Here is a 26,655-nt window from a genome sequence, read left to right as displayed (position 1 = left end):
ACCACGGCTAGTTAAAAGTTTCCCATTTGCTGCTGGATTCTATGTGAAGGCCGTCATGTGGTGTGCTGCTTTTGTATTTCAACATGGGTCTCTGAGTCTCTAAACTAGGAAAAAATCTTGTTGAGAAAAGTGTGTGTGAGAGGGTCTGTGGGTGCAGGCAGGTGTGTGCACTTGAGTACTGACCCATTTACATGTGTGAGAGGGACAAGCAAATTGCCTGTGGGATGTAGGCCTACAACTGGAACCAAGCAGCCAGGCAGAACCACAGGTAAGGAGAGAGGAAGGCAGTTCATTATTAGAGCAGGATCATGAGCATCTTGCCCTGCTCCCTTCTGCCCCGATCGGCCACGATCGGCCAAGACCTCTCTATTAGGGTGGAGGGTGAACATTTCTTGGACCTCAGAAACTGAGGGATGCAGCGCCGATATGTCCTCCAAGGGCCTAGAGGACCTGGTGCCCAATCATGCCTGGTGTTTTTCAGCTTACCCGACCAATCTGGTTGCAAGGCGGATTTTAACAGTACTGCTGAAAAGGGACTCCCAGACAGCCCTGAGGCCATCATTTGCATAGGCCCTCCCCTTCTCTTTCTCTTGCTTCCCACAAAGCAACGCATCGCTGGCAGCAGTATAGATTTGGGGGTTGTGAAGAATAATGACAGGGAGGCTGAAGAAGGGAAAGAAAAGTCCCAGAAGTCCTGCAGGCTTCCTTGCTAAATGCAGCTGGCCATAGAGTGCACCTTCATTACTGCGAGGTAAATACATTAAAAATGTTGAGGAGAGACAAATTGAAAAATAGATATTAGGAGGAAAGCACTGGAACCTGCTTTATTATTTCAATTAGTCTTGAAAACATAGAACATTTCTCTCCTGAAAGCTGGTAAAAATATGGAACGCTTCACGAATTTGCGTGTCATCCTTGCGCAGGGGCCATGCTAATCTTCTCTGTATCGTTCCAATTTTAGTATATGTGCCGCCGAAGCGAGCACACTTCATTGATGAACCTACAATGTTTATAAACTCTCTAAATCTACGGTCTCTAGACATAGGGTGGCCTGGCAGAGATGCTCGTATGGCCAGTAAGCATTCAAATCTGAGCCAATGGGCAAAAATGCATGAAGAGTAACAATCCATTATTCTTCACTGCATTTGTGGTCCAAGACTTCACCAATTGGAAGTATGTAGATTATGCCAGGGTTGCAAAGGCTCATGGTTCAGGCTACTGACAAGGAACATTGTGACATCATGCTGCCTGTGGAACAGTGATATTAAAGGTGAGACAGCTGCACAGTAGGTTAGGTGAAGGGCTCTGAGAGGTGAAAGGCAGCATGCTTGGGTCCCTGGACAAGGTGAGCCTATGACAAGGTGTCTGAATTTTCGCCTGTATTGTAATATTAAACACTTTATTGTTGTACCCGCCTGCTGATTAAGGAGTCCTCAAGATCAGCTCCACACAGACGTGGAACTGATGATGTTAATGCAGAATATTTAAGAAACTGAGGCTGATCTAAAACATTTCCTTGGACCTAGGACCATTTCCCCTGACTTTTAGGTCCTTCGTCCTCCTAAAGTCCTTTGTATAAGTTAGGAACACCTGACAGAACAGAATTTCAGGAGGTCAGGTGGGTTTACTTGTGTCTTCTGGTTGTGAGCAGTAAACGTGGCTAAAAAGGTTGATGGAATGGTGTTTTAAAACACACACACACACACACAACTTCTGGTCCTCTTAAGGACAAAAGTATGGGTAATCCTACATGGGGCCAGTGGCGCAATGGATAACGCGTCTGACTACGGATCAGAAGATTGTAGGTTCGACTCCTATCTGGCTCGAAAGGGTCATAGGTCCCTGTTTTATGGTATTCCTGTGGAATTCTTATTTACCTCAGACTTGTTGTAGGTTCAATATTCTCGAGCAGGACTCATCCAGCAGTCGTTCCATGGTAGGGCTGCAGTAATAGGACCACGGCTAGTTAAAAGTTTCCCATTTGCTGCTGGATTCTATGTGAAGGCCGTCATGTGGTGTGCTGCTTTTGTATTTCAACATGGGTCTCTGAGTCTCTAAACTAGGAAAAAATCTTGTTGAGAAAAGTGTGTGTGAGAGGGTCTGTGGGTGCAGGCAGGTGTGTGCACTTGAGTGCTGACCCATTTACATGTGTGAGAGGGACAAGCAAATTGCCTGTGGGATGTAGGCCTACAACTGGAACCAAGCAGCCAGGCAGAACCACAGGTAAGGAGAGAGGAAGGCAGTTCATTATTAGAGCAGGATCATGAGCATGAGCATCTTGCCCTGCTCCCTTCTGCCCCGATCGGCCACGATCGGCCAAGACCTCTCTATTAGGGTGGAGGGTGAACATTTCTTGGACCTCAGAAACTGAGGGATGCAGCGCCGATATGTCCTCCAAGGGCCTAGAGGACCTGGTGCCCAATCATGCCTGGTGTTTTTCAGCTTACCCGACCAATCTGGTTGCAAGGCGGATTTTAACAGTACTGCTGAAAAGGGACTCCCAGACAGCCCTGAGGCCATCATTTGCATAGGCCCTCCCCTTCTCTTTCTCTTGCTTCCCACAAAGCAACGCATCGCTGGCAGCAGTATAGATTTGGGGGTTGTGAAGAATAATGACAGGGAGGCTGAAGAAGGGAAAGAAAAGTCCCAGAAGTCCTGCAGGCTTCCTTGCTAAATGCAGCTGGCCATAGAGTGCACCTTCATTACTGCGAGGTAAATACATTAAAAATGCTGAGGAGAGACAAATTGAAAAATAGATATTAGGAGGAAAGCACTGGAACCTGCTTTATTATTTCAATTAGTCTTGAAAACATAGAACATTTCTCTCCTGAAAGCTGGTAAAAATATGGAACGCTTCACGAATTTGCGTGTCATCCTTGCGCAGGGGCCATGCTAATCTTCTCTGTATCGTTCCAATTTTAGTATATGTGCCGCCGAAGCGAGCACACTTCATTGATGAACCTACAATGTTTATAAACTCTCTAAATCTACGGTCTCTAGACATAGGGTGGCCTGGCAGAGATGCTCGTATGGCCAGTAAGCATTCAAATCTGAGCCAATGGGCAAAAATGCATGAAGAGTAACAATCCATTATTCTTCACTGCATTTGTGGTCCAAGACTTCACCAATTGGAAGTATGTAGATTATGCCAGGGTTGCAAAGGCTCATGGTTCAGGCTACTGACAAGGAACATTGTGACATCATGCTGCCTGTGGAACAGTGATATTAAAGGTGAGACAGCTGCACAGTAGGTTAGGTGAAGGGCTCTGAGAGGTGAAAGGCAGCATGCTTGGGTCCCTGGACAAGGTGAGCCTATGACAAGGTGTCTGAATTTTCGCCTGTATTGTAATATTAAACACTTTATTGTTGTACCCGCCTGCTGATTAAGGAGTCCTCAAGATCAGCTCCACACAGACGTGGAACTGATGATGTTAATGCAGAATATTTAAGAAACTGAGGCTGATCTAAAACATTTCCTTGGACCTAGGACCATTTCCCCTGACTTTTAGGTCCTTCGTCCTCCTAAAGTCCTTTGTATAAGTTAGGAACACCTGACAGAACAGAATTTCAGGAGGTCAGGTGGGTTTACTTGTGTCTTCTGGTTGTGAGCAGTAAACGTGGCTAAAAAGGTTGATGGAATGGTGTTTTAAAACACACACACACACACACACACACAACTTCTGGTCCTCTTAAGGACAAAAGTATGGGTAATCCTACATGGGGCCAGTGGCGCAATGGATAACGCGTCTGACTACGGATCAGAAGATTGTAGGTTCGACTCCTATCTGGCTCGAAAGGGTCATAGGTCCCTGTTTTATGGTATTCCTGTGGAATTCTTATTTACCTCAGACTTGTTGTAGGTTCAATATTCTCGAGCAGGACTCATCCAGCAGTCGTTCCATGGTAGGGCTGCAGTAATAGGACCACGGCTAGTTAAAAGTTTCCCATTTGCTGCTGGATTCTATGTGAAGGCCGTCATGTGGTGTGCTGCTTTTGTATTTCAACATGGGTCTCTGAGTCTCTAAACTAGGAAAAACTCTTGTTGAGAAAAGTGTGTGTGAGAGGGTCTGTGGGTGCAGGCAGGTGTGTGCACTTGAGTGCTGACCCATTTACATGTGTGAGAGGGACAAGCAAATTGCCTGTGGGATGTAGGCCTACAACTGGAACCAAGCAGCCAGGCAGAACCACAGGTAAGGAGAGAGGAAGGCAGTTCATTATTAGAGCAGGATCATGAGCATCTTGCCCTGCTCCCTTCTGCCCCGATCGGCCCCGATCGGCCAAGACCTCTCTATTAGGGTGGAGGGTGAACATTTCTTGGACCTCAGAAACTGAGGGATGCAGCGCCGATATGTCCTCCAAGGGCCTAGAGGACCTGGTGCCCAATCATGCCTGGTGTTTTTCAGCTTACCCGACCAATCTGGTTGCAAGGCGGATTTTAACAGTACTGCTGAAAAGGGACTCCCAGACAGCCCTGAGGCCATCATTTGCATAGGCCCTCCCCTTCTCTTTCTCTTGCTTCCCACAAAGCAACGCATCGCTGGCAGCAGTATAGATTTGGGGGTTGTGAAGAATAATGACAGGGAGGCTGAAGAAGGGAAAGAAAAGTCCCAGAAGTCCTGCAGGCTTCCTTGCTAAATGCAGCTGGCCATAGAGTGCACCTTCATTACTGCGAGGTAAATACATTAAAAATGTTGAGGAGAGACAAATTGAAAAATAGATATTAGGAGGAAAGCACTGGAACCTGCTTTATTATTTCAATTAGTCTTGAAAACATAGAACATTTCTCTCCTGAAAGCTGGTAAAAATATGGAACGCTTCACGAATTTGCGTGTCATCCTTGCGCAGGGGCCATGCTAATCTTCTCTGTATCGTTCCAATTTTAGTATATGTGCCGCCGAAGCGAGCACACTTCATTGATGAACCTACAATGTTTATAAACTCTCTAAATCTACGGTCTCTAGACATAGGGTGGCCTGGCAGAGATGCTCGTATGGCCAGTAAGCATTCAAATCTGAGCCAATGGGCAAAAATGCATGAAGAGTAACAATCCATTATTCTTCACTGCATTTGTGGTCCAAGACTTCACCAATTGGAAGTATGTAGATTATGCCAGGGTTGCAAAGGCTCATGGTTCAGGCTACTGACAAGGAACATTGTGACATCATGCTGCCTGTGGAACAGTGATATTAAAGGTGAGACAGCTGCACAGTAGGTTAGGTGAAGGGCTCTGAGAGGTGAAAGGCAGCATGCTTGGGTCCCTGGACAAGGTGAGCCTATGACAAGGTGTCTGAATTTTCGCCTGTATTGTAATATTAAACACTTTATTGTTGTACCCGCCTGCTGATTAAGGAGTCCTCAAGATCAGCTCCACACAGACGTGGAACTGATGATGTTAATGCAGAATATTTAAGAAACTGAGGCTGATCTAAAACATTTCCTTGGACCTAGGACCATTTCCCCTGACTTTTAGGTCCTTCGTCCTCCTAAAGTCCTTTGTATAAGTTAGGAACACCTGACAGAACAGAATTTCAGGAGGTCAGGTGGGTTTACTTGTGTCTTCTGGTTGTGAGCAGTAAACGTGGCTAAAAAGGTTGATGGAATGGTGTTTTAAAACACACACACACACACACAACTTCTGGTCCTCTTAAGGACAAAAGTATGGGTAATCCTACATGGGGCCAGTGGCGCAATGGATAACACGTCTGACTACGGATCAGAAGATTGTAGGTTTGACTCCTATCTGGCTCGAAAGGGTCATAGGTCCCTGTTTTATGGTATTCCTGTGGAATTCTTATTTACCTCAGACTTGTTGTAGGTTCAATATTCTCGAGCAGGACTCATCCAGCAGTCGTTCCATGGTAGGGCTGCAGTAATAGGACCACGGCTAGTTAAAAGTTTCCCATTTGCTGCTGGATTCTATGTGAAGGCCGTCATGTGGTGTGCTGCTTTTGTATTTCAACATGGGTCTCTGAGTCTCTAAACTAGGAAAAAATCTTGTTGAGAAAAGTGTGTGTGAGAGGGTCTGTGGGTGCAGGCAGGTGTGTGCACTTGAGTGCTGACCCATTTACATGTGTGAGAGGGACAAGCAAATTGCCTGTGGGATGTAGGCCTACAACTGGAACCAAGCAGCCAGGCAGAACCACAGGTAAGGAGAGAGGAAGGCAGTTCATTATTAGAGCAGGATCATGAGCATCTTGCCCTGCTCCCTTCTGCCCCGATCGGCCACGATCGGCCAAGACCTCTCTATTAGGGTGGAGGGTGAACATTTCTTGGACCTCAGAAACTGAGGGATGCAGCGCCAATATGTCCTCCAAGGGCCTAGAGGACCTGGTGCCCAATCATGCCTGGTGTTTTTCAGCTTACCCGACCAATCTGGTTGCAAGGCGGATTTTAACAGTACTGCTGAAAAGGGACTCCCAGACAGCCCTGAGGCCATCATTTGCATAGGCCCTCCCCTTCTCTTTCTCTTGCTTCCCACAAAGCAACGCATCGCTGGCAGCAGTATAGATTTGGGGGTTGTGAAGAATAATGACAGGGAGGCTGAAGAAGGGAAAGAAAAGTCCCAGAAGTCCTGCAGGCTTCCTTGCTAAATGCAGCTGGCCATAGAGTGCACCTTCATTACTGCGAGGTAAATACATTAAAAATGTTGAGGAGAGACAAATTGAAAAATAGATATTAGGAGGAAAGCACTGGAACCTGCTTTATTATTTCAATTAGTCTTGAAAACATAGAACATTTCTCTTCTGAAAGCTGGTAAAAATATGGAACGCTTCACGAATTTGCGTGTCATCCTTGCGCAGGGGCCATGCTAATCTTCTCTGTATCGTTCCAATTTTAGTATATGTGCCGCCGAAGCGAGCACACTTCATTGATGAACCTACAATGTTTATAAACTCTCTAAATCTACGGTCTCTAGACATAGGGTGGCCTGGCAGAGATGCTCGTATGGCCAGTAAGCATTCAAATCTGAGCCAATGGGCAAAAATGCATGAAGAGTAACAATCCATTATTCTTCACTGCATTTGTGGTCCAAGACTTCACCAATTGGAAGTATGTAGATTATGCCAGGGTTGCAAAGGCTCATGGTTCAGGCTACTGACAAGGAACATTGTGACATCATGCTGCCTGTGGAACAGTGATATTAAAGGTGAGACAGCTGCACAGTAGGTTAGGTGAAGGGCTCTGAGAGGTGAAAGGCAGCATGCTTGGGTCCCTGGACAAGGTGAGCCTATGACAAGGTGTCTGAATTTTCGCCTGTATTGTAATATTAAACACTTTATTGTTGTACCCGCCTGCTGATTAAGGAGTCCTCAAGATCAGCTCCACACAGACGTGGAACTGATGATGTTAATGCAGAATATTTAAGAAACTGAGGCTGATCTAAAACATTTCCTTGGACCTAGGACCATTTCCCCTGACTTTTAGGTCCTTCGTCCTCCTAAAGTCCTTTGTATAAGTTAGGAACACCTGACAGAACAGAATTTCAGGAGGTCAGGTGGGTTTACTTGTGTCTTCTGGTTGTGAGCAGTAAACGTGGCTAAAAAGGTTGATGGAATGGTGTTTTAAAACACACACACACACACACACACACAACTTCTGGTCCTCTTAAGGACAAAAGTATGGGTAATCCTACATGGGGCCAGTGGCGCAATGGATAACGCGTCTGACTACGGATCAGAAGATTGTAGGTTCGACTCCTATCTGGCTCGAAAGGGTCATAGGTCCCTGTTTTATGGTATTCCTGTGGAATTCTTATTTACCTCAGACTTGTTGTAGGTTCAATATTCTCGAGCAGGACTCATCCAGCAGTCGTTCCATGGTAGGGCTGCAGTAATAGGACCACGGCTAGTTAAAAGTTTCCCATTTGCTACTGGATTCTATGTGAAGGCCGTCATGTGGTGTGCTGCTTTTGTATTTCAACATGGGTCTCTGAGTCTCTAAACTAGGAAAAAATCTTGTTGAGAAAAGTGTGTGTGAGAGGGTCTGTGGGTGCAGGCAGGTGTGTGCACTTGAGTACTGACCCATTTACATGTGTGAGAGGGACAAGCAAATTGCCTGTGGGATGTAGGCCTACAACTGGAACCAAGCAGCCAGGCAGAACCACAGGTAAGGAGAGAGGAAGGCAGTTCATTATTAGAGCAGGATCATGAGCATCTTGCCCTGCTCCCTTCTGCCCCGATCGGCCACGATCGGCCAAGACCTCTCTATTAGGGTGGAGGGTGAACATTTCTTGGACCTCAGAAACTGAGGGATGCAGCGCCGATATGTCCTCCAAGGGCCTAGAGGACCTGGTGCCCAATCATGCCTGGTGTTTTTCAGCTTACCCGACCAATCTGGTTGCAAGGCGGATTTTAACAGTACTGCTGAAAAGGGACTCCCAGACAGCCCTGAGGCCATCATTTGCATAGGCCCTCCCCTTCTCTTTCTCTTGCTTCCCACAAAGCAACGCATCGCTGGCAGCAGTATAGATTTGGGGGTTGTGAAGAATAATGACAGGGAGGCTGAAGAAGGGAAAGAAAAGTCCCAGAAGTCCTGCAGGCTTCCTTGCTAAATGCAGCTGGCCATAGAGTGCACCTTCATTACTGCGAGGTAAATACATTAAAAATGTTGAGGAGAGACAAATTGAAAAATAGATATTAGGAGGAAAGCACTGGAACCTGCTTTATTATTTCAATTAGTCTTGAAAACATAGAACATTTCTCTCCTGAAAGCTGGTAAAAATATGGAACGCTTCACGAATTTGCGTGTCATCCTTGCGCAGGGGCCATGCTAATCTTCTCTGTATCGTTCCAATTTTAGTATATGTGCCGCCGAAGCGAGCACACTTCATTGATGAACCTACAATGTTTATAAACTCTCTAAATCTACGGTCTCTAGACATAGGGTGGCCTGGCAGAGATGCTCGTATGGCCAGTAAGCATTCAAATCTGAGCCAATGGGCAAAAATGCATGAAGAGTAACAATCCATTATTCTTCACTGCATTTGTGGTCCAAGACTTCACCAATTGGAAGTATGTAGATTATGCCAGGGTTGCAAAGGCTCATGGTTCAGGCTACTGACAAGGAACATTGTGACATCATGCTGCCTGTGGAACAGTGATATTAAAGGTGAGACAGCTGCACAGTAGGTTAGGTGAAGGGCTCTGAGAGGTGAAAGGCAGCATGCTTGGGTCCCTGGACAAGGTGAGCCTATGACAAGGTGTCTGAATTTTCGCCTGTATTGTAATATTAAACACTTTATTGTTGTACCCGCCTGCTGATTAAGGAGTCCTCAAGATCAGCTCCACACAGACGTGGAACTGATGATGTTAATGCAGAATATTTAAGAAACTGAGGCTGATCTAAAACATTTCCTTGGACCTAGGACCATTTCCCCTGACTTTTAGGTCCTTCGTCCTCCTAAAGTCCTTTGTATAAGTTAGGAACACCTGACAGAACAGAATTTCAGGAGGTCAGGTGGGTTTACTTGTGTCTTCTGGTTGTGAGCAGTAAACGTGGCTAAAAAGGTTGATGGAATGGTGTTTTAAAACACACACACACACACACACACAACTTCTGGTCCTCTTAAGGACAAAAGTATGGGTAATCCTACATGGGGCCAGTGGCGCAATGGATAACGCGTCTGACTACGGATCAGAAGATTGTAGGTTCGACTCCTATCTGGCTCGAAAGGGTCATAGGTCCCTGTTTTATGGTATTCCTGTGGAATTCTTATTTACCTCAGACTTGTTGTAGGTTCAATATTCTCGAGCAGGACTCATCCAGCAGTCGTTCCATGGTAGGGCTGCAGTAATAGGACCACGGCTAGTTAAAAGTTTCCCATTTGCTGCTGGATTCTATGTGAAGGCCGTCATGTGGTGTGCTGCTTTTGTATTTCAACATGGGTCTCTGAGTCTCTAAACTAGGAAAAAATCTTGTTGAGAAAAGTGTGTGTGAGAGGGTCTGTGGGTGCAGGCAGGTGTGTGCACTTGAGTGCTGACCCATTTACATGTGTGAGAGGGACAAGCAAATTGCCTGTGGGATGTAGGCCTACAACTGGAACCAAGCAGCCAGGCAGAACCACAGGTAAGGAGAGAGGAAGGCAGTTCATTATTAGAGCAGGATCATGAGCATGAGCATCTTGCCCTGCTCCCTTCTGCCCCGATCGGCCACGATCGGCCAAGACCTCTCTATTAGGGTGGAGGGTGAACATTTCTTGGACCTCAGAAACTGAGGGATGCAGCGCCGATATGTCCTCCAAGGGCCTAGAGGACCTGGTGCCCAATCATGCCTGGTGTTTTTCAGCTTACCCGACCAATCTGGTTGCAAGGCGGATTTTAACAGTACTGCTGAAAAGGGACTCCCAGACAGCCCTGAGGCCATCATTTGCATAGGCCCTCCCCTTCTCTTTCTCTTGCTTCCCACAAAGCAACGCATCGCTGGCAGCAGTATAGATTTGGGGGTTGTGAAGAATAATGACAGGGAGGCTGAAGAAGGGAAAGAAAAGTCCCAGAAGTCCTGCAGGCTTCCTTGCTAAATGCAGCTGGCCATAGAGTGCACCTTCATTACTGCGAGGTAAATACATTAAAAATGTTGAGGAGAGACAAATTGAAAAATAGATATTAGGAGGAAAGCACTGGAACCTGCTTTATTATTTCAATTAGTCTTGAAAACATAGAACATTTCTCTCCTGAAAGCTGGTAAAAATATGGAACGCTTCACGAATTTGCGTGTCATCCTTGCGCAGGGGCCATGCTAATCTTCTCTGTATCGTTCCAATTTTAGTATATGTGCCGCCGAAGCGAGCACACTTCATTGATGAACCTACAATGTTTATAAACTCTCTAAATCTACGGTCTCTAGACATAGGGTGGCCTGGCAGAGATGCTCGTATGGCCAGTAAGCATTCAAATCTGAGCCAATGGGCAAAAATGCATGAAGAGTAACAATCCATTATTCTTCACTGCATTTGTGGTCCAAGACTTCACCAATTGGAAGTATGTAGATTATGCCAGGGTTGCAAAGGCTCATGGTTCAGGCTACTGACAAGGAACATTGTGACATCATGCTGCCTGTGGAACAGTGATATTAAAGGTGAGACAGCTGCACAGTAGGTTAGGTGAAGGGCTCTGAGAGGTGAAAGGCAGCATGCTTGGGTCCCTGGACAAGGTGAGCCTATGACAAGGTGTCTGAATTTTCGCCTGTATTGTAATATTAAACACTTTATTGTTGTACCCGCCTGCTGATTAAGGAGTCCTCAAGATCAGCTCCACACAGACGTGGAACTGATGATGTTAATGCAGAATATTTAAGAAACTGAGGCTGATCTAAAACATTTCCTTGGACCTAGGACCATTTCCCCTGACTTTTAGGTCCTTCGTCCTCCTAAAGTCCTTTGTATAAGTTAGGAACACCTGACAGAACAGAATTTCAGGAGGTCAGGTGGGTTTACTTGTGTCTTCTGGTTGTGAGCAGTAAACGTGGCTAAAAAGGTTGATGGAATGGTGTTTTAAAACACACACACACACACACACACACAACTTCTGGTCCTCTTAAGGACAAAAGTATGGGTAATCCTACATGGGGCCAGTGGCGCAATGGATAACGCGTCTGACTACGGATCAGAAGATTGTAGGTTCGACTCCTATCTGGCTCGAAAGGGTCATAGGTCCCTGTTTTATGGTATTCCTGTGGAATTCTTATTTACCTCAGACTTGTTGTAGGTTCAATATTCTCGAGCAGGACTCATCCAGCAGTCGTTCCATGGTAGGGCTGCAGTAATAGGACCACGGCTAGTTAAAAGTTTCCCATTTGCTGCTGGATTCTATGTGAAGGCCGTCATGTGGTGTGCTGCTTTTGTATTTCAACATGGGTCTCTGAGTCTCTAAACTAGGAAAAAATCTTGTTGAGAAAAGTGTGTGTGAGAGGGTCTGTGGGTGCAGGCAGGTGTGTGCACTTGAGTGCTGACCCATTTACATGTGTGAGAGGGACAAGCAAATTGCCTGTGGGATGTAGGCCTACAACTGGAACCAAGCAGCCAGGCAGAACCACAGGTAAGGAGAGAGGAAGGCAGTTCATTATTAGAGCAGGATCATGAGCATGAGCATCTTGCCCTGCTCCCTTCTGCCCCGATCGGCCACGATCGGCCAAGACCTCTCTATTAGGGTGGAGGGTGAACATTTCTTGGACCTCAGAAACTGAGGGATGCAGCGCCGATATGTCCTCCAAGGGCCTAGAGGACCTGGTGCCCAATCATGCCTGGTGTTTTTCAGCTTACCCGACCAATCTGGTTGCAAGGCGGATTTTAACAGTACTGCTGAAAAGGGACTCCCAGACAGCCCTGAGGCCATCATTTGCATAGGCCCTCCCCTTCTCTTTCTCTTGCTTCCCACAAAGCAACGCATCGCTGGCAGCAGTATAGATTTGGGGGTTGTGAAGAATAATGACAGGGAGGCTGAAGAAGGGAAAGAAAAGTCCCAGAAGTCCTGCAGGCTTCCTTGCTAAATGCAGCTGGCCATAGAGTGCACCTTCATTACTGCGAGGTAAATACATTAAAAATGTTGAGGAGAGACAAATTGAAAAATAGATATTAGGAGGAAAGCACTGGAACCTGCTTTATTATTTCAATTAGTCTTGAAAACATAGAACATTTCTCTCCTGAAAGCTGGTAAAAATATGGAACGCTTCACGAATTTGCGTGTCATCCTTGCGCAGGGGCCATGCTAATCTTCTCTGTATCGTTCCAATTTTAGTATATGTGCCGCCGAAGCGAGCACACTTCATTGATGAACCTACAATGTTTATAAACTCTCTAAATCTACGGTCTCTAGACATAGGGTGGCCTGGCAGAGATGCTCGTATGGCCAGTAAGCATTCAAATCTGAGCCAATGGGCAAAAATGCATGAAGAGTAACAATCCATTATTCTTCACTGCATTTGTGGTCCAAGACTTCACCAATTGGAAGTATGTAGATTATGCCAGGGTTGCAAAGGCTCATGGTTCAGGCTACTGACAAGGAACATTGTGACATCATGCTGCCTGTGGAACAGTGATATTAAAGGTGAGACAGCTGCACAGTAGGTTAGGTGAAGGGCTCTGAGAGGTGAAAGGCAGCATGCTTGGGTCCCTGGACAAGGTGAGCCTATGACAAGGTGTCTGAATTTTCGCCTGTATTGTAATATTAAACACTTTATTGTTGTACCCGCCTGCTGATTAAGGAGTCCTCAAGATCAGCTCCACACAGACGTGGAACTGATGATGTTAATGCAGAATATTTAAGAAACTGAGGCTGATCTAAAACATTTCCTTGGACCTAGGACCATTTCCCCTGACTTTTAGGTCCTTCGTCCTCCTAAAGTCCTTTGTATAAGTTAGGAACACCTGACAGAACAGAATTTCAGGAGGTCAGGTGGGTTTACTTGTGTCTTCTGGTTGTGAGCAGTAAACGTGGCTAAAAAGGTTGATGGAATGGTGTTTTAAAACACACACACACACACACACACACAACTTCTGGTCCTCTTAAGGACAAAAGTATGGGTAATCCTACATGGGGCCAGTGGCGCAATGGATAACGCGTCTGACTACGGATCAGAAGATTGTAGGTTCGACTCCTATCTGGCTCGAAAGGGTCATAGGTCCCTGTTTTATGGTATTCCTGTGGAATTCTTATTTACCTCAGACTTGTTGTAGGTTCAATATTCTCGAGCAGGACTCATCCAGCAGTCGTTCCATGGTAGGGCTGCAGTAATAGGACCACGGCTAGTTAAAAGTTTCCCATTTGCTGCTGGATTCTATGTGAAGGCCGTCATGTGGTGTGCTGCTTTTGTATTTCAACATGGGTCTCTGAGTCTCTAAACTAGGAAAAAATCTTGTTGAGAAAAGTGTGTGTGAGAGGGTCTGTGGGTGCAGGCAGGTGTGTGCACTTGAGTGCTGACCCATTTACATGTGTGAGAGGGACAAGCAAATTGCCTGTGGGATGTAGGCCTACAACTGGAACCAAGCAGCCAGGCAGAACCACAGGTAAGGAGAGAGGAAGGCAGTTCATTATTAGAGCAGGATCATGAGCATGAGCATCTTGCCCTGCTCCCTTCTGCCCCGATCGGCCACGATCGGCCAAGACCTCTCTATTAGGGTGGAGGGTGAACATTTCTTGGACCTCAGAAACTGAGGGATGCAGCGCCGATATGTCCTCCAAGGGCCTAGAGGACCTGGTGCCCAATCATGCCTGGTGTTTTTCAGCTTACCCGACCAATCTGGTTGCAAGGCGGATTTTAACAGTACTGCTGAAAAGGGACTCCCAGACAGCCCTGAGGCCATCATTTGCATAGGCCCTCCCCTTCTCTTTCTCTTGCTTCCCACAAAGCAACGCATCGCTGGCAGCAGTATAGATTTGGGGGTTGTGAAGAATAATGACAGGGAGGCTGAAGAAGGGAAAGAAAAGTCCCAGAAGTCCTGCAGGCTTCCTTGCTAAATGCAGCTGGCCATAGAGTGCACCTTCATTACTGCGAGGTAAATACATTAAAAATGTTGAGGAGAGACAAATTGAAAAATAGATATTAGGAGGAAAGCACTGGAACCTGCTTTATTATTTCAATTAGTCTTGAAAACATAGAACATTTCTCTCCTGAAAGCTGGTAAAAATATGGAACGCTTCACGAATTTGCGTGTCATCCTTGCGCAGGGGCCATGCTAATCTTCTCTGTATCGTTCCAATTTTAGTATATGTGCCGCCGAAGCGAGCACACTTCATTGATGAACCTACAATGTTTATAAACTCTCTAAATCTACGGTCTCTAGACATAGGGTGGCCTGGCAGAGATGCTCGTATGGCCAGTAAGCATTCAAATCTGAGCCAATGGGCAAAAATGCATGAAGAGTAACAATCCATTATTCTTCACTGCATTTGTGGTCCAAGACTTCACCAATTGGAAGTATGTAGATTATGCCAGGGTTGCAAAGGCTCATGGTTCAGGCTACTGACAAGGAACATTGTGACATCATGCTGCCTGTGGAACAGTGATATTAAAGGTGAGACAGCTGCACAGTAGGTTAGGTGAAGGGCTCTGAGAGGTGAAAGGCAGCATGCTTGGGTCCCTGGACAAGGTGAGCCTATGACAAGGTGTCTGAATTTTCGCCTGTATTGTAATATTAAACACTTTATTGTTGTACCCGCCTGCTGATTAAGGAGTCCTCAAGATCAGCTCCACACAGACGTGGAACTGATGATGTTAATGCAGAATATTTAAGAAACTGAGGCTGATCTAAAACATTTCCTTGGACCTAGGACCATTTCCCCTGACTTTTAGGTCCTTCGTCCTCCTAAAGTCCTTTGTATAAGTTAGGAACACCTGACAGAACAGAATTTCAGGAGGTCAGGTGGGTTTACTTGTGTCTTCTGGTTGTGAGCAGTAAACGTGGCTAAAAAGGTTGATGGAATGGTGTTTTAAAACACACACACACACACACACACACAACTTCTGGTCCTCTTAAGGACAAAAGTATGGGTAATCCTACATGGGGCCAGTGGCGCAATGGATAACGCGTCTGACTACGGATCAGAAGATTGTAGGTTCGACTCCTATCTGGCTCGAAAGGGTCATAGGTCCCTGTTTTATGGTATTCCTGTGGAATTCTTATTTACCTCAGACTTGTTGTAGGTTCAATATTCTCGAGCAGGACTCATCCAGCAGTCGTTCCATGGTAGGGCTGCAGTAATAGGACCACGGCTAGTTAAAAGTTTCCCATTTGCTGCTGGATTCTATGTGAAGGCCGTCATGTGGTGTGCTGCTTTTGTATTTCAACATGGGTCTCTGAGTCTCTAAACTAGGAAAAAATCTTGTTGAGAAAAGTGTGTGTGAGAGGGTCTGTGGGTGCAGGCAGGTGTGTGCACTTGAGTGCTGACCCATTTACATGTGTGAGAGGGACAAGCAAATTGCCTGTGGGATGTAGGCCTACAACTGGAACCAAGCAGCCAGGCAGAACCACAGGTAAGGAGAGAGGAAGGCAGTTCATTATTAGAGCAGGATCATGAGCATGAGCATCTTGCCCTGCTCCCTTCTGCCCCGATCGGCCACGATCGGCCAAGACCTCTCTATTAGGGTGGAGGGTGAACATTTCTTGGACCTCAGAAACTGAGGGATGCAGCGCCGATATGTCCTCCAAGGGCCTAGAGGACCTGGTGCCCAATCATGCCTGGTGTTTTTCAGCTTACCCGACCAATCTGGTTGCAAGGCGGATTTTAACAGTACTGCTGAAAAGGGACTCCCAGACAGCCCTGAGGCCATCATTTGCATAGGCCCTCCCCTTCTCTTTCTCTTGCTTCCCACAAAGCAACGCATCGCTGGCAGCAGTATAGATTTGGGGGTTGTGAAGAATAATGACAGGGAGGCTGAAGAAGGGAAAGAAAAGTCCCAGAAGTCCTGCAGGCTTCCTTGCTAAATGCAGCTGGCCATAGAGTGCACCTTCATTACTGCGAGGTAAATACATTAAAAATGTTGAGGAGAGACAAATTGAAAAATAGATATTAGGAGGAAAGCACTGGAACCTGCTTTATTATTTCAATTAGTCTTGAAAACATAGAACATTTCTCTCCTGAAAGCTGGTAAAAATATGGAACGCTTCACGAATTTGCGTGTCATCCTTGCGCAGGGGCCATGCTAATCTTCTCTGTATCGTTCCAATTTTAGTATATGTGCCGCCGAAGCGAGCACACTTCATTGATGAACCTACAATGTTTATAAACTCTCTAAATCTACGGTCTCTAGACATAGGGTGGCCTGGCAGAGATGCTCGTATGGCCAGTAAGCATTCAAATCTGAGCCAATGGGCAAAAATGCATGAAGAGTAACAATCCATTATTCTTCACTGCATTTGTGGTCCAAGACTTCACCAATTGGAAGTATGTAGATTATGCCAGGGTTGCAAAGGCTCATGGTTCAGGCTACTGACAAGGAACATTGTGACATCATGCTGCCTGTGGAACAGTGATATTAAAGGTGAGACAGCTGCACAGTAGGTTAGGTGAAGGGCTCTGAGAGGTGAAAGGCAGCATGCTTGGGTCCCTGGACAAGGTGAGCCTATGACAAGGTGTCTGAATTTTCGCCTGTATTGTAATATTAAACACTTTATTGTTGTACCCGCCTGCTGATTAAGGAGTCCTCAAGATCAGCTCCACACAGACGTGGAACTGATGATGTTAATGCAGAATATTTAAGAAACTGAGGCTGATCTAAAACATTTCCTTGGACCTAGGACCATTTCCCCTGACTTTTAGGTCCTTCGTCCTCCTAAAGTCCTTTGTATAAGTTAGGAACACCTGACAGAACAGAATTTCAGGAGGTCAGGTGGGTTTACTTGTGTCTTCTGGTTGTGAGCAGTAAACGTGGCTAAAAAGGTTGATGGAATGGTGTTTTAAAACACACACACACACACACACACACAACTTCTGGTCCTCTTAAGGACAAAAGTATGGGTAATCCTACATGGGGCCAGTGGCGCAATGGATAACGCGTCTGACTACGGATCAGAAGATTGTAGGTTCGACTCCTATCTGGCTCGAAAGGGTCATAGGTCCCTGTTTTATGGTATTCCTGTGGAATTCTTATTTACCTCAGACTTGTTGTAGGTTCAATATTCTCGAGCAGGACTCATCCAGCAGTCGTTCCATGGTAGGGCTGCAGTAATAGGACCACGGCTAGTTAAAAGTTTCCCATTTGCTGCTGGATTCTATGTGAAGGCCGTCATGTGGTGTGCTGCTTTTGTATTTCAACATGGGTCTCTGAGTCTCTAAACTAGGAAAAAATCTTGTTGAGAAAAGTGTGTGTGAGAGGGTCTGTGGGTGCAGGCAGGTGTGTGCACTTGAGTGCTGACCCATTTACATGTGTGAGAGGGACAAGCAAATTGCCTGTGGGATGTAGGCCTACAACTGGAACCAAGCAGCCAGGCAGAACCACAGGTAAGGAGAGAGGAAGGCAGTTCATTATTAGAGCAGGATCATGAGCATGAGCATCTTGCCCTGCTCCCTTCTGCCCCGATCGGCCACGATCGGCCAAGACCTCTCTATTAGGGTGGAGGGTGAACATTTCTTGGACCTCAGAAACTGAGGGATGCAGCGCCGATATGTCCTCCAAGGGCCTAGAGGACCTGGTGCCCAATCATGCCTGGTGTTTTTCAGCTTACCCGACCAATCTGGTTGCAAGGCGGATTTTAACAGTACTGCTGAAAAGGGACTCCCAGACAGCCCTGAGGCCATCATTTGCATAGGCCCTCCCCTTCTCTTTCTCTTGCTTCCCACAAAGCAACGCATCGCTGGCAGCAGTATAGATTTGGGGGTTGTGAAGAATAATGACAGGGAGGCTGAAGAAGGGAAAGAAAAGTCCCAGAAGTCCTGCAGGCTTCCTTGCTAAATGCAGCTGGCCATAGAGTGCACCTTCATTACTGCGAGGTAAATACATTAAAAATGTTGAGGAGAGACAAATTGAAAAATAGATATTAGGAGGAAAGCACTGGAACCTGCTTTATTATTTCAATTAGTCTTGAAAACATAGAACATTTCTCTCCTGAAAGCTGGTAAAAATATGGAACGCTTCACGAATTTGCGTGTCATCCTTGCGCAGGGGCCATGCTAATCTTCTCTGTATCGTTCCAATTTTAGTATATGTGCCGCCGAAGCGAGCACACTTCATTGATGAACCTACAATGTTTATAAACTCTCTAAATCTACGGTCTCTAGACATAGGGTGGCCTGGCAGAGATGCTCGTATGGCCAGTAAGCATTCAAATCTGAGCCAATGGGCAAAAATGCATGAAGAGTAACAATCCATTATTCTTCACTGCATTTGTGGTCCAAGACTTCACCAATTGGAAGTATGTAGATTATGCCAGGGTTGCAAAGGCTCATGGTTCAGGCTACTGACAAGGAACATTGTGACATCATGCTGCCTGTGGAACAGTGATATTAAAGGTGAGACAGCTGCACAGTAGGTTAGGTGAAGGGCTCTGAGAGGTGAAAGGCAGCATGCTTGGGTCCCTGGACAAGGTGAGCCTATGACAAGGTGTCTGAATTTTCGCCTGTATTGTAATATTAAACACTTTATTGTTGTACCCGCCTGCTGATTAAGGAGTCCTCAAGATCAGCTCCACACAGACGTGGAACTGATGATGTTAATGCAGAATATTTAAGAAACTGAGGCTGATCTAAAACATTTCCTTGGACCTAGGACCATTTCCCCTGACTTTTAGGTCCTTCGTCCTCCTAAAGTCCTTTGTATAAGTTAGGAACACCTGACAGAACAGAATTTCAGGAGGTCAGGTGGGTTTACTTGTGTCTTCTGGTTGTGAGCAGTAAACGTGGCTAAAAAGGTTGATGGAATGGTGTTTTAAAACACACACACACACACACACACACAACTTCTGGTCCTCTTAAGGACAAAAGTATGGGTAATCCTACATGGGGCCAGTGGCGCAATGGATAACGCGTCTGACTACGGATCAGAAGATTGTAGGTTCGACTCCTATCTGGCTCGAAAGGGTCATAGGTCCCTGTTTTATGGTATTCCTGTGGAATTCTTATTTACCTCAGACTTGTTGTAGGTTCAATATTCTCGAGCAGGACTCATCCAGCAGTCGTTCCATGGTAGGGCTGCAGTAATAGGACCACGGCTAGTTAAAAGTTTCCCATTTGCTGCTGGATTCTATGTGAAGGCCGTCATGTGGTGTGCTGCTTTTGTATTTCAACATGGGTCTCTGAGTCTCTAAACTAGGAAAAAATCTTGTTGAGAAAAGTGTGTGTGAGAGGGTCTGTGGGTGCAGGCAGGTGTGTGCACTTGAGTGCTGACCCATTTACATGTGTGAGAGGGACAAGCAAATTGCCTGTGGGATGTAGGCCTACAACTGGAACCAAGCAGCCAGGCAGAACCACAGGTAAGGAGAGAGGAAGGCAGTTCATTATTAGAGCAGGATCATGAGCATGAGCATCTTGCCCTGCTCCCTTCTGCCCCGATCGGCCACGATCGGCCAAGACCTCTCTATTAGGGTGGAGGGTGAACATTTCTTGGACCTCAGAAACTGAGGGATGCAGCGCCGATATGTCCTCCAAGGGCCTAGAGGACCTGGTGCCCAATCATGCCTGGTGTTTTTCAGCTTACCCGACCAATCTGGTTGCAAGGCGGATTTTAACAGTACTGCTGAAAAGGGACTCCCAGACAGCCCTGAGGCCATCATTTGCATAGGCCCTCCCCTTCTCTTTCTCTTGCTTCCCACAAAGCAACGCATCGCTGGCAGCAGTATAGATTTGGGGGTTGTGAAGAATAATGACAGGGAGGCTGAAGAAGGGAAAGAAAAGTCCCAGAAGTCCTGCAGGCTTCCTTGCTAAATGCAGCTGGCCATAGAGTGCACCTTCATTACTGCGAGGTAAATACATTAAAAATGTTGAGGAGAGACAAATTGAAAAATAGATATTAGGAGGAAAGCACTGGAACCTGCTTTATTATTTCAATTAGTCTTGAAAACATAGAACATTTCTCTCCTGAAAGCTGGTAAAAATATGGAACGCTTCACGAATTTGCGTGTCATCCTTGCGCAGGGGCCATGCTAATCTTCTCTGTATCGTTCCAATTTTAGTATATGTGCCGCCGAAGCGAGCACACTTCATTGATGAACCTACAATGTTTATAAACTCTCTAAATCTACGGTCTCTAGACATAGGGTGGCCTGGCAGAGATGCTCGTATGGCCAGTAAGCATTCAAATCTGAGCCAATGGGCAAAAATGCATGAAGAGTAACAATCCATTATTCTTCACTGCATTTGTGGTCCAAGACTTCACCAATTGGAAGTATGTAGATTATGCCAGGGTTGCAAAGGCTCATGGTTCAGGCTACTGACAAGGAACATTGTGACATCATGCTGCCTGTGGAACAGTGATATTAAAGGTGAGACAGCTGCACAGTAGGTTAGGTGAAGGGCTCTGAGAGGTGAAAGGCAGCATGCTTGGGTCCCTGGACAAGGTGAGCCTATGACAAGGTGTCTGAATTTTCGCCTGTATTGTAATATTAAACACTTTATTGTTGTACCCGCCTGCTGATTAAGGAGTCCTCAAGATCAGCTCCACACAGACGTGGAACTGATGATGTTAATGCAGAATATTTAAGAAACTGAGGCTGATCTAAAACATTTCCTTGGACCTAGGACCATTTCCCCTGACTTTTAGGTCCTTCGTCCTCCTAAAGTCCTTTGTATAAGTTAGGAACACCTGACAGAACAGAATTTCAGGAGGTCAGGTGGGTTTACTTGTGTCTTCTGGTTGTGAGCAGTAAACGTGGCTAAAAAGGTTGATGGAATGGTGTTTTAAAACACACACACACACACACACACACAACTTCTGGTCCTCTTAAGGACAAAAGTATGGGTAATCCTACATGGGGCCAGTGGCGCAATGGATAACGCGTCTGACTACGGATCAGAAGATTGTAGGTTCGACTCCTATCTGGCTCGAAAGGGTCATAGGTCCCTGTTTTATGGTATTCCTGTGGAATTCTTATTTACCTCAGACTTGTTGTAGGTTCAATATTCTCGAGCAGGACTCATCCAGCAGTCGTTCCATGGTAGGGCTGCAGTAATAGGACCACGGCTAGTTAAAAGTTTCCCATTTGCTGCTGGATTCTATGTGAAGGCCGTCATGTGGTGTGCTGCTTTTGTATTTCAACATGGGTCTCTGAGTCTCTAAACTAGGAAAAAATCTTGTTGAGAAAAGTGTGTGTGAGAGGGTCTGTGGGTGCAGGCAGGTGTGTGCACTTGAGTGCTGACCCATTTACATGTGTGAGAGGGACAAGCAAATTGCCTGTGGGATGTAGGCCTACAACTGGAACCAAGCAGCCAGGCAGAACCACAGGTAAGGAGAGAGGAAGGCAGTTCATTATTAGAGCAGGATCATGAGCATGAGCATCTTGCCCTGCTCCCTTCTGCCCCGATCGGCCACGATCGGCCAAGACCTCTCTATTAGGGTGGAGGGTGAACATTTCTTGGACCTCAGAAACTGAGGGATGCAGCGCCGATATGTCCTCCAAGGGCCTAGAGGACCTGGTGCCCAATCATGCCTGGTGTTTTTCAGCTTACCCGACCAATCTGGTTGCAAGGCGGATTTTAACAGTACTGCTGAAAAGGGACTCCCAGACAGCCCTGAGGCCATCATTTGCATAGGCCCTCCCCTTCTCTTTCTCTTGCTTCCCACAAAGCAACGCATCGCTGGCAGCAGTATAGATTTGGGGGTTGTGAAGAATAATGACAGGGAGGCTGAAGAAGGGAAAGAAAAGTCCCAGAAGTCCTGCAGGCTTCCTTGCTAAATGCAGCTGGCCATAGAGTGCACCTTCATTACTGCGAGGTAAATACATTAAAAATGTTGAGGAGAGACAAATTGAAAAATAGATATTAGGAGGAAAGCACTGGAACCTGCTTTATTATTTCAATTAGTCTTGAAAACATAGAACATTTCTCTCCTGAAAGCTGGTAAAAATATGGAACGCTTCACGAATTTGCGTGTCATCCTTGCGCAGGGGCCATGCTAATCTTCTCTGTATCGTTCCAATTTTAGTATATGTGCCGCCGAAGCGAGCACACTTCATTGATGAACCTACAATGTTTATAAACTCTCTAAATCTACGGTCTCTAGACATAGGGTGGCCTGGCAGAGATGCTCGTATGGCCAGTAAGCATTCAAATCTGAGCCAATGGGCAAAAATGCATGAAGAGTAACAATCCATTATTCTTCACTGCATTTGTGGTCCAAGACTTCACCAATTGGAAGTATGTAGATTATGCCAGGGTTGCAAAGGCTCATGGTTCAGGCTACTGACAAGGAACATTGTGACATCATGCTGCCTGTGGAACAGTGATATTAAAGGTGAGACAGCTGCACAGTAGGTTAGGTGAAGGGCTCTGAGAGGTGAAAGGCAGCATGCTTGGGTCCCTGGACAAGGTGAGCCTATGACAAGGTGTCTGAATTTTCGCCTGTATTGTAATATTAAACACTTTATTGTTGTACCCGCCTGCTGATTAAGGAGTCCTCAAGATCAGCTCCACACAGACGTGGAACTGATGATGTTAATGCAGAATATTTAAGAAACTGAGGCTGATCTAAAACATTTCCTTGGACCTAGGACCATTTCCCCTGACTTTTAGGTCCTTCGTCCTCCTAAAGTCCTTTGTATAAGTTAGGAACACCTGACAGAACAGAATTTCAGGAGGTCAGGTGGGTTTACTTGTGTCTTCTGGTTGTGAGCAGTAAACGTGGCTAAAAAGGTTGATGGAATGGTGTTTTAAAACACACACACACACACACACACACAACTTCTGGTCCTCTTAAGGACAAAAGTATGGGTAATCCTACATGGGGCCAGTGGCGCAATGGATAACGCGTCTGACTACGGATCAGAAGATTGTAGGTTCGACTCCTATCTGGCTCGAAAGGGTCATAGGTCCCTGTTTTATGGTATTCCTGTGGAATTCTTATTTACCTCAGACTTGTTGTAGGTTCAATATTCTCGAGCAGGACTCATCCAGCAGTCGTTCCATGGTAGGGCTGCAGTAATAGGACCACGGCTAGTTAAAAGTTTCCCATTTGCTGCTGGATTCTATGTGAAGGCCGTCATGTGGTGTGCTGCTTTTGTATTTCAACATGGGTCTCTGAGTCTCTAAACTAGGAAAAAATCTTGTTGAGAAAAGTGTGTGTGAGAGGGTCTGTGGGTGCAGGCAGGTGTGTGCACTTGAGTGCTGACCCATTTACATGTGTGAGAGGGACAAGCAAATTGCCTGTGGGATGTAGGCCTACAACTGGAACCAAGCAGCCAGGCAGAACCACAGGTAAGGAGAGAGGAAGGCAGTTCATTATTAGAGCAGGATCATGAGCATGAGCATCTTGCCCTGCTCCCTTCTGCCCCGATCGGCCACGATCGGCCAAGACCTCTCTATTAGGGTGGAGGGTGAACATTTCTTGGACCTCAGAAACTGAGGGATGCAGCGCCGATATGTCCTCCAAGGGCCTAGAGGACCTGGTGCCCAATCATGCCTGGTGTTTTTCAGCTTACCCGACCAATCTGGTTGCAAGGCGGATTTTAACAGTACTGCTGAAAAGGGACTCCCAGACAGCCCTGAGGCCATCATTTGCATAGGCCCTCCCCTTCTCTTTCTCTTGCTTCCCACAAAGCAACGCATCGCTGGCAGCAGTATAGATTTGGGGGTTGTGAAGAATAATGACAGGGAGGCTGAAGAAGGGAAAGAAAAGTCCCAGAAGTCCTGCAGGCTTCCTTGCTAAATGCAGCTGGCCATAGAGTGCACCTTCATTACTGCGAGGTAAATACATTAAAAATGTTGAGGAGAGACAAATTGAAAAATAGATATTAGGAGGAAAGCACTGGAACCTGCTTTATTATTTCAATTAGTCTTGAAAACATAGAACATTTCTCTCCTGAAAGCTGGTAAAAATATGGAACGCTTCACGAATTTGCGTGTCATCCTTGCGCAGGGGCCATGCTAATCTTCTCTGTATCGTTCCAATTTTAGTATATGTGCCGCCGAAGCGAGCACACTTCATTGATGAACCTACAATGTTTATAAACTCTCTAAATCTACGGTCTCTAGACATAGGGTGGCCTGGCAGAGATGCTCGTATGGCCAGTAAGCATTCAAATCTGAGCCAATGGGCAAAAATGCATGAAGAGTAACAATCCATTATTCTTCACTGCATTTGTGGTCCAAGACTTCACCAATTGGAAGTATGTAGATTATGCCAGGGTTGCAAAGGCTCATGGTTCAGGCTACTGACAAGGAACATTGTGACATCATGCTGCCTGTGGAACAGTGATATTAAAGGTGAGACAGCTGCACAGTAGGTTAGGTGAAGGGCTCTGAGAGGTGAAAGGCAGCATGCTTGGGTCCCTGGACAAGGTGAGCCTATGACAAGGTGTCTGAATTTTCGCCTGTATTGTAATATTAAACACTTTATTGTTGTACCCGCCTGCTGATTAAGGAGTCCTCAAGATCAGCTCCACACAGACGTGGAACTGATGATGTTAATGCAGAATATTTAAGAAACTGAGGCTGATCTAAAACATTTCCTTGGACCTAGGACCATTTCCCCTGACTTTTAGGTCCTTCGTCCTCCTAAAGTCCTTTGTATAAGTTAGGAACACCTGACAGAACAGAATTTCAGGAGGTCAGGTGGGTTTACTTGTGTCTTCTGGTTGTGAGCAGTAAACGTGGCTAAAAAGGTTGATGGAATGGTGTTTTAAAACACACACACACACACACACACACAACTTCTGGTCCTCTTAAGGACAAAAGTATGGGTAATCCTACATGGGGCCAGTGGCGCAATGGATAACGCGTCTGACTACGGATCAGAAGATTGTAGGTTCGACTCCTATCTGGCTCGAAAGGGTCATAGGTCCCTGTTTTATGGTATTCCTGTGGAATTCTTATTTACCTCAGACTTGTTGTAGGTTCAATATTCTCGAGCAGGACTCATCCAGCAGTCGTTCCATGGTAGGGCTGCAGTAATAGGACCACGGCTAGTTAAAAGTTTCCCATTTGCTGCTGGATTCTATGTGAAGGCCGTCATGTGGTGTGCTGCTTTTGTATTTCAACATGGGTCTCTGAGTCTCTAAACTAGGAAAAAATCTTGTTGAGAAAAGTGTGTGTGAGAGGGTCTGTGGGTGCAGGCAGGTGTGTGCACTTGAGTGCTGACCCATTTACATGTGTGAGAGGGACAAGCAAATTGCCTGTGGGATGTAGGCCTACAACTGGAACCAAGCAGCCAGGCAGAACCACAGGTAAGGAGAGAGGAAGGCAGTTCATTATTAGAGCAGGATCATGAGCATCTTGCCCTGCTCCCTTCTGCCCCGATCGGCCACGATCGGCCAAGACCTCTCTATTAGGGTGGAGGGTGAACATTTCTTGGACCTCAGAAACTGAGGGATGCAGCGCCGATATGTCCTCCAAGGGCCTAGAGGACCTGGTGCCCAATCATGCCTGGTGTTTTTCAGCTTACCCGACCAATCTGGTTGCAAGGCGGATTTTAACAGTACTGCTGAAAAGGGACTCCCAGACAGCCCTGAGGCCATCATTTGCATAGGCCCTCCCCTTCTCTTTCTCTTGCTTCCCACAAAGCAACGCATCGCTGGCAGCAGTATAGATTTGGGGGTTGTGAAGAATAATGACAGGGAGGCTGAAGAAGGGAAAGAAAAGTCCCAGAAGTCCTGCAGGCTTCCTTGCTAAATGCAGATGGCCATAGAGTGCACCTTCATTACTGCGAGGTAAATACATTAAAAATGTTGAGGAGAGACAAATTGAAAAATAGATATTAGGAGGAAAGCACTGGAACCTGCTTTATTATTTCAATTAGTCTTGAAAACATAGAACATTTCTCTCCTGAAAGCTGGTAAAAATATGGAACGCTTCACGAATTTGCGTGTCATCCTTGCGCAGGGGCCATGCTAATCTTCTCTGTATCGTTCCAATTTTAGTATATGTGCCGCCGAAGCGAGCACACTTCATTGATGAACCTACAATGTTTATAAACTCTCTAAATCTACGGTCTCTAGACATAGGGTGGCCTGGCAGAGATGCTCGTATGGCCAGTAAGCATTCAAATCTGAGCCAATGGGCAAAAATGCATGAAGAGTAA

General features: G+C 46.1%; 26 non-coding genes across 26 annotated transcripts; 12 read left to right on the top strand and 14 right to left on the bottom strand.

Annotated features, from left to right (window-relative positions):
- Positions 1 to 878: 878 nt before the first annotated feature.
- LOC146818801 (U6 spliceosomal RNA) lies at positions 879 to 985 on the bottom strand. The gene has a single exon (XR_014963741.1). It is a non-coding gene; the product is annotated as a U6 spliceosomal RNA (small nuclear RNA).
- A 768-nt stretch (positions 986 to 1,753) lies between these two features.
- Positions 1,754 to 1,826, top strand: TRNAR-ACG (transfer RNA arginine (anticodon ACG)). The gene has a single exon. It is a non-coding gene; the product is annotated as a tRNA-Arg (tRNA).
- Positions 1,827 to 2,839: 1,013 nt separating this feature from the next.
- LOC146818799 (U6 spliceosomal RNA) lies at positions 2,840 to 2,946 on the bottom strand. The gene has a single exon (XR_014963740.1). It is a non-coding gene; the product is annotated as a U6 spliceosomal RNA (small nuclear RNA).
- A 774-nt stretch (positions 2,947 to 3,720) lies between these two features.
- Positions 3,721 to 3,793, top strand: TRNAR-ACG (transfer RNA arginine (anticodon ACG)). Its single transcript has one exon. It is a non-coding gene; the product is annotated as a tRNA-Arg (tRNA).
- Positions 3,794 to 4,800: 1,007 nt separating this feature from the next.
- On the bottom strand, positions 4,801 to 4,907 carry LOC146818797 (U6 spliceosomal RNA). Its single transcript, XR_014963738.1, has one exon. It is a non-coding gene; the product is annotated as a U6 spliceosomal RNA (small nuclear RNA).
- Positions 4,908 to 6,755: 1,848 nt separating this feature from the next.
- LOC146818796 (U6 spliceosomal RNA) lies at positions 6,756 to 6,862 on the bottom strand. The gene has a single exon (XR_014963737.1). It is a non-coding gene; the product is annotated as a U6 spliceosomal RNA (small nuclear RNA).
- A 774-nt stretch (positions 6,863 to 7,636) lies between these two features.
- TRNAR-ACG (transfer RNA arginine (anticodon ACG)) lies at positions 7,637 to 7,709 on the top strand. The gene has a single exon. It is a non-coding gene; the product is annotated as a tRNA-Arg (tRNA).
- A 1,007-nt stretch (positions 7,710 to 8,716) lies between these two features.
- On the bottom strand, positions 8,717 to 8,823 carry LOC146818794 (U6 spliceosomal RNA). Its single transcript, XR_014963736.1, has one exon. It is a non-coding gene; the product is annotated as a U6 spliceosomal RNA (small nuclear RNA).
- A 772-nt stretch (positions 8,824 to 9,595) lies between these two features.
- TRNAR-ACG (transfer RNA arginine (anticodon ACG)) lies at positions 9,596 to 9,668 on the top strand. Its single transcript has one exon. It is a non-coding gene; the product is annotated as a tRNA-Arg (tRNA).
- Positions 9,669 to 10,681: 1,013 nt separating this feature from the next.
- On the bottom strand, positions 10,682 to 10,788 carry LOC146818792 (U6 spliceosomal RNA). The gene has a single exon (XR_014963735.1). It is a non-coding gene; the product is annotated as a U6 spliceosomal RNA (small nuclear RNA).
- A 774-nt stretch (positions 10,789 to 11,562) lies between these two features.
- TRNAR-ACG (transfer RNA arginine (anticodon ACG)) lies at positions 11,563 to 11,635 on the top strand. Its single transcript has one exon. It is a non-coding gene; the product is annotated as a tRNA-Arg (tRNA).
- A 1,013-nt stretch (positions 11,636 to 12,648) lies between these two features.
- LOC146818790 (U6 spliceosomal RNA) lies at positions 12,649 to 12,755 on the bottom strand. Its single transcript, XR_014963734.1, has one exon. It is a non-coding gene; the product is annotated as a U6 spliceosomal RNA (small nuclear RNA).
- A 774-nt stretch (positions 12,756 to 13,529) lies between these two features.
- TRNAR-ACG (transfer RNA arginine (anticodon ACG)) lies at positions 13,530 to 13,602 on the top strand. The gene has a single exon. It is a non-coding gene; the product is annotated as a tRNA-Arg (tRNA).
- A 1,013-nt stretch (positions 13,603 to 14,615) lies between these two features.
- Positions 14,616 to 14,722, bottom strand: LOC146818788 (U6 spliceosomal RNA). Its single transcript, XR_014963733.1, has one exon. It is a non-coding gene; the product is annotated as a U6 spliceosomal RNA (small nuclear RNA).
- A 774-nt stretch (positions 14,723 to 15,496) lies between these two features.
- TRNAR-ACG (transfer RNA arginine (anticodon ACG)) lies at positions 15,497 to 15,569 on the top strand. Its single transcript has one exon. It is a non-coding gene; the product is annotated as a tRNA-Arg (tRNA).
- A 1,013-nt stretch (positions 15,570 to 16,582) lies between these two features.
- LOC146818786 (U6 spliceosomal RNA) lies at positions 16,583 to 16,689 on the bottom strand. Its single transcript, XR_014963732.1, has one exon. It is a non-coding gene; the product is annotated as a U6 spliceosomal RNA (small nuclear RNA).
- Positions 16,690 to 17,463: 774 nt separating this feature from the next.
- TRNAR-ACG (transfer RNA arginine (anticodon ACG)) lies at positions 17,464 to 17,536 on the top strand. The gene has a single exon. It is a non-coding gene; the product is annotated as a tRNA-Arg (tRNA).
- Positions 17,537 to 18,549: 1,013 nt separating this feature from the next.
- On the bottom strand, positions 18,550 to 18,656 carry LOC146818784 (U6 spliceosomal RNA). Its single transcript, XR_014963731.1, has one exon. It is a non-coding gene; the product is annotated as a U6 spliceosomal RNA (small nuclear RNA).
- A 774-nt stretch (positions 18,657 to 19,430) lies between these two features.
- Positions 19,431 to 19,503, top strand: TRNAR-ACG (transfer RNA arginine (anticodon ACG)). The gene has a single exon. It is a non-coding gene; the product is annotated as a tRNA-Arg (tRNA).
- A 1,013-nt stretch (positions 19,504 to 20,516) lies between these two features.
- On the bottom strand, positions 20,517 to 20,623 carry LOC146818782 (U6 spliceosomal RNA). Its single transcript, XR_014963730.1, has one exon. It is a non-coding gene; the product is annotated as a U6 spliceosomal RNA (small nuclear RNA).
- Positions 20,624 to 21,397: 774 nt separating this feature from the next.
- TRNAR-ACG (transfer RNA arginine (anticodon ACG)) lies at positions 21,398 to 21,470 on the top strand. The gene has a single exon. It is a non-coding gene; the product is annotated as a tRNA-Arg (tRNA).
- Positions 21,471 to 22,483: 1,013 nt separating this feature from the next.
- On the bottom strand, positions 22,484 to 22,590 carry LOC146818780 (U6 spliceosomal RNA). The gene has a single exon (XR_014963729.1). It is a non-coding gene; the product is annotated as a U6 spliceosomal RNA (small nuclear RNA).
- Positions 22,591 to 23,364: 774 nt separating this feature from the next.
- Positions 23,365 to 23,437, top strand: TRNAR-ACG (transfer RNA arginine (anticodon ACG)). The gene has a single exon. It is a non-coding gene; the product is annotated as a tRNA-Arg (tRNA).
- Positions 23,438 to 24,450: 1,013 nt separating this feature from the next.
- On the bottom strand, positions 24,451 to 24,557 carry LOC146818778 (U6 spliceosomal RNA). The gene has a single exon (XR_014963727.1). It is a non-coding gene; the product is annotated as a U6 spliceosomal RNA (small nuclear RNA).
- Positions 24,558 to 25,331: 774 nt separating this feature from the next.
- On the top strand, positions 25,332 to 25,404 carry TRNAR-ACG (transfer RNA arginine (anticodon ACG)). The gene has a single exon. It is a non-coding gene; the product is annotated as a tRNA-Arg (tRNA).
- Positions 25,405 to 26,411: 1,007 nt separating this feature from the next.
- Positions 26,412 to 26,518, bottom strand: LOC146818776 (U6 spliceosomal RNA). The gene has a single exon (XR_014963726.1). It is a non-coding gene; the product is annotated as a U6 spliceosomal RNA (small nuclear RNA).
- Between the last annotated feature and the right edge of the window lie 137 nt (positions 26,519 to 26,655).

This window comes from Triturus cristatus, chromosome 6, assembly GCF_964204655.1.
Source record: "Triturus cristatus chromosome 6, aTriCri1.1, whole genome shotgun sequence".
NCBI lineage: Eukaryota > Metazoa > Chordata > Amphibia > Caudata > Salamandridae > Triturus > Triturus cristatus.
Note: the sequence above shows the minus strand (reverse complement) of the source record. Positions and strands in the feature narration are given on the sequence as shown.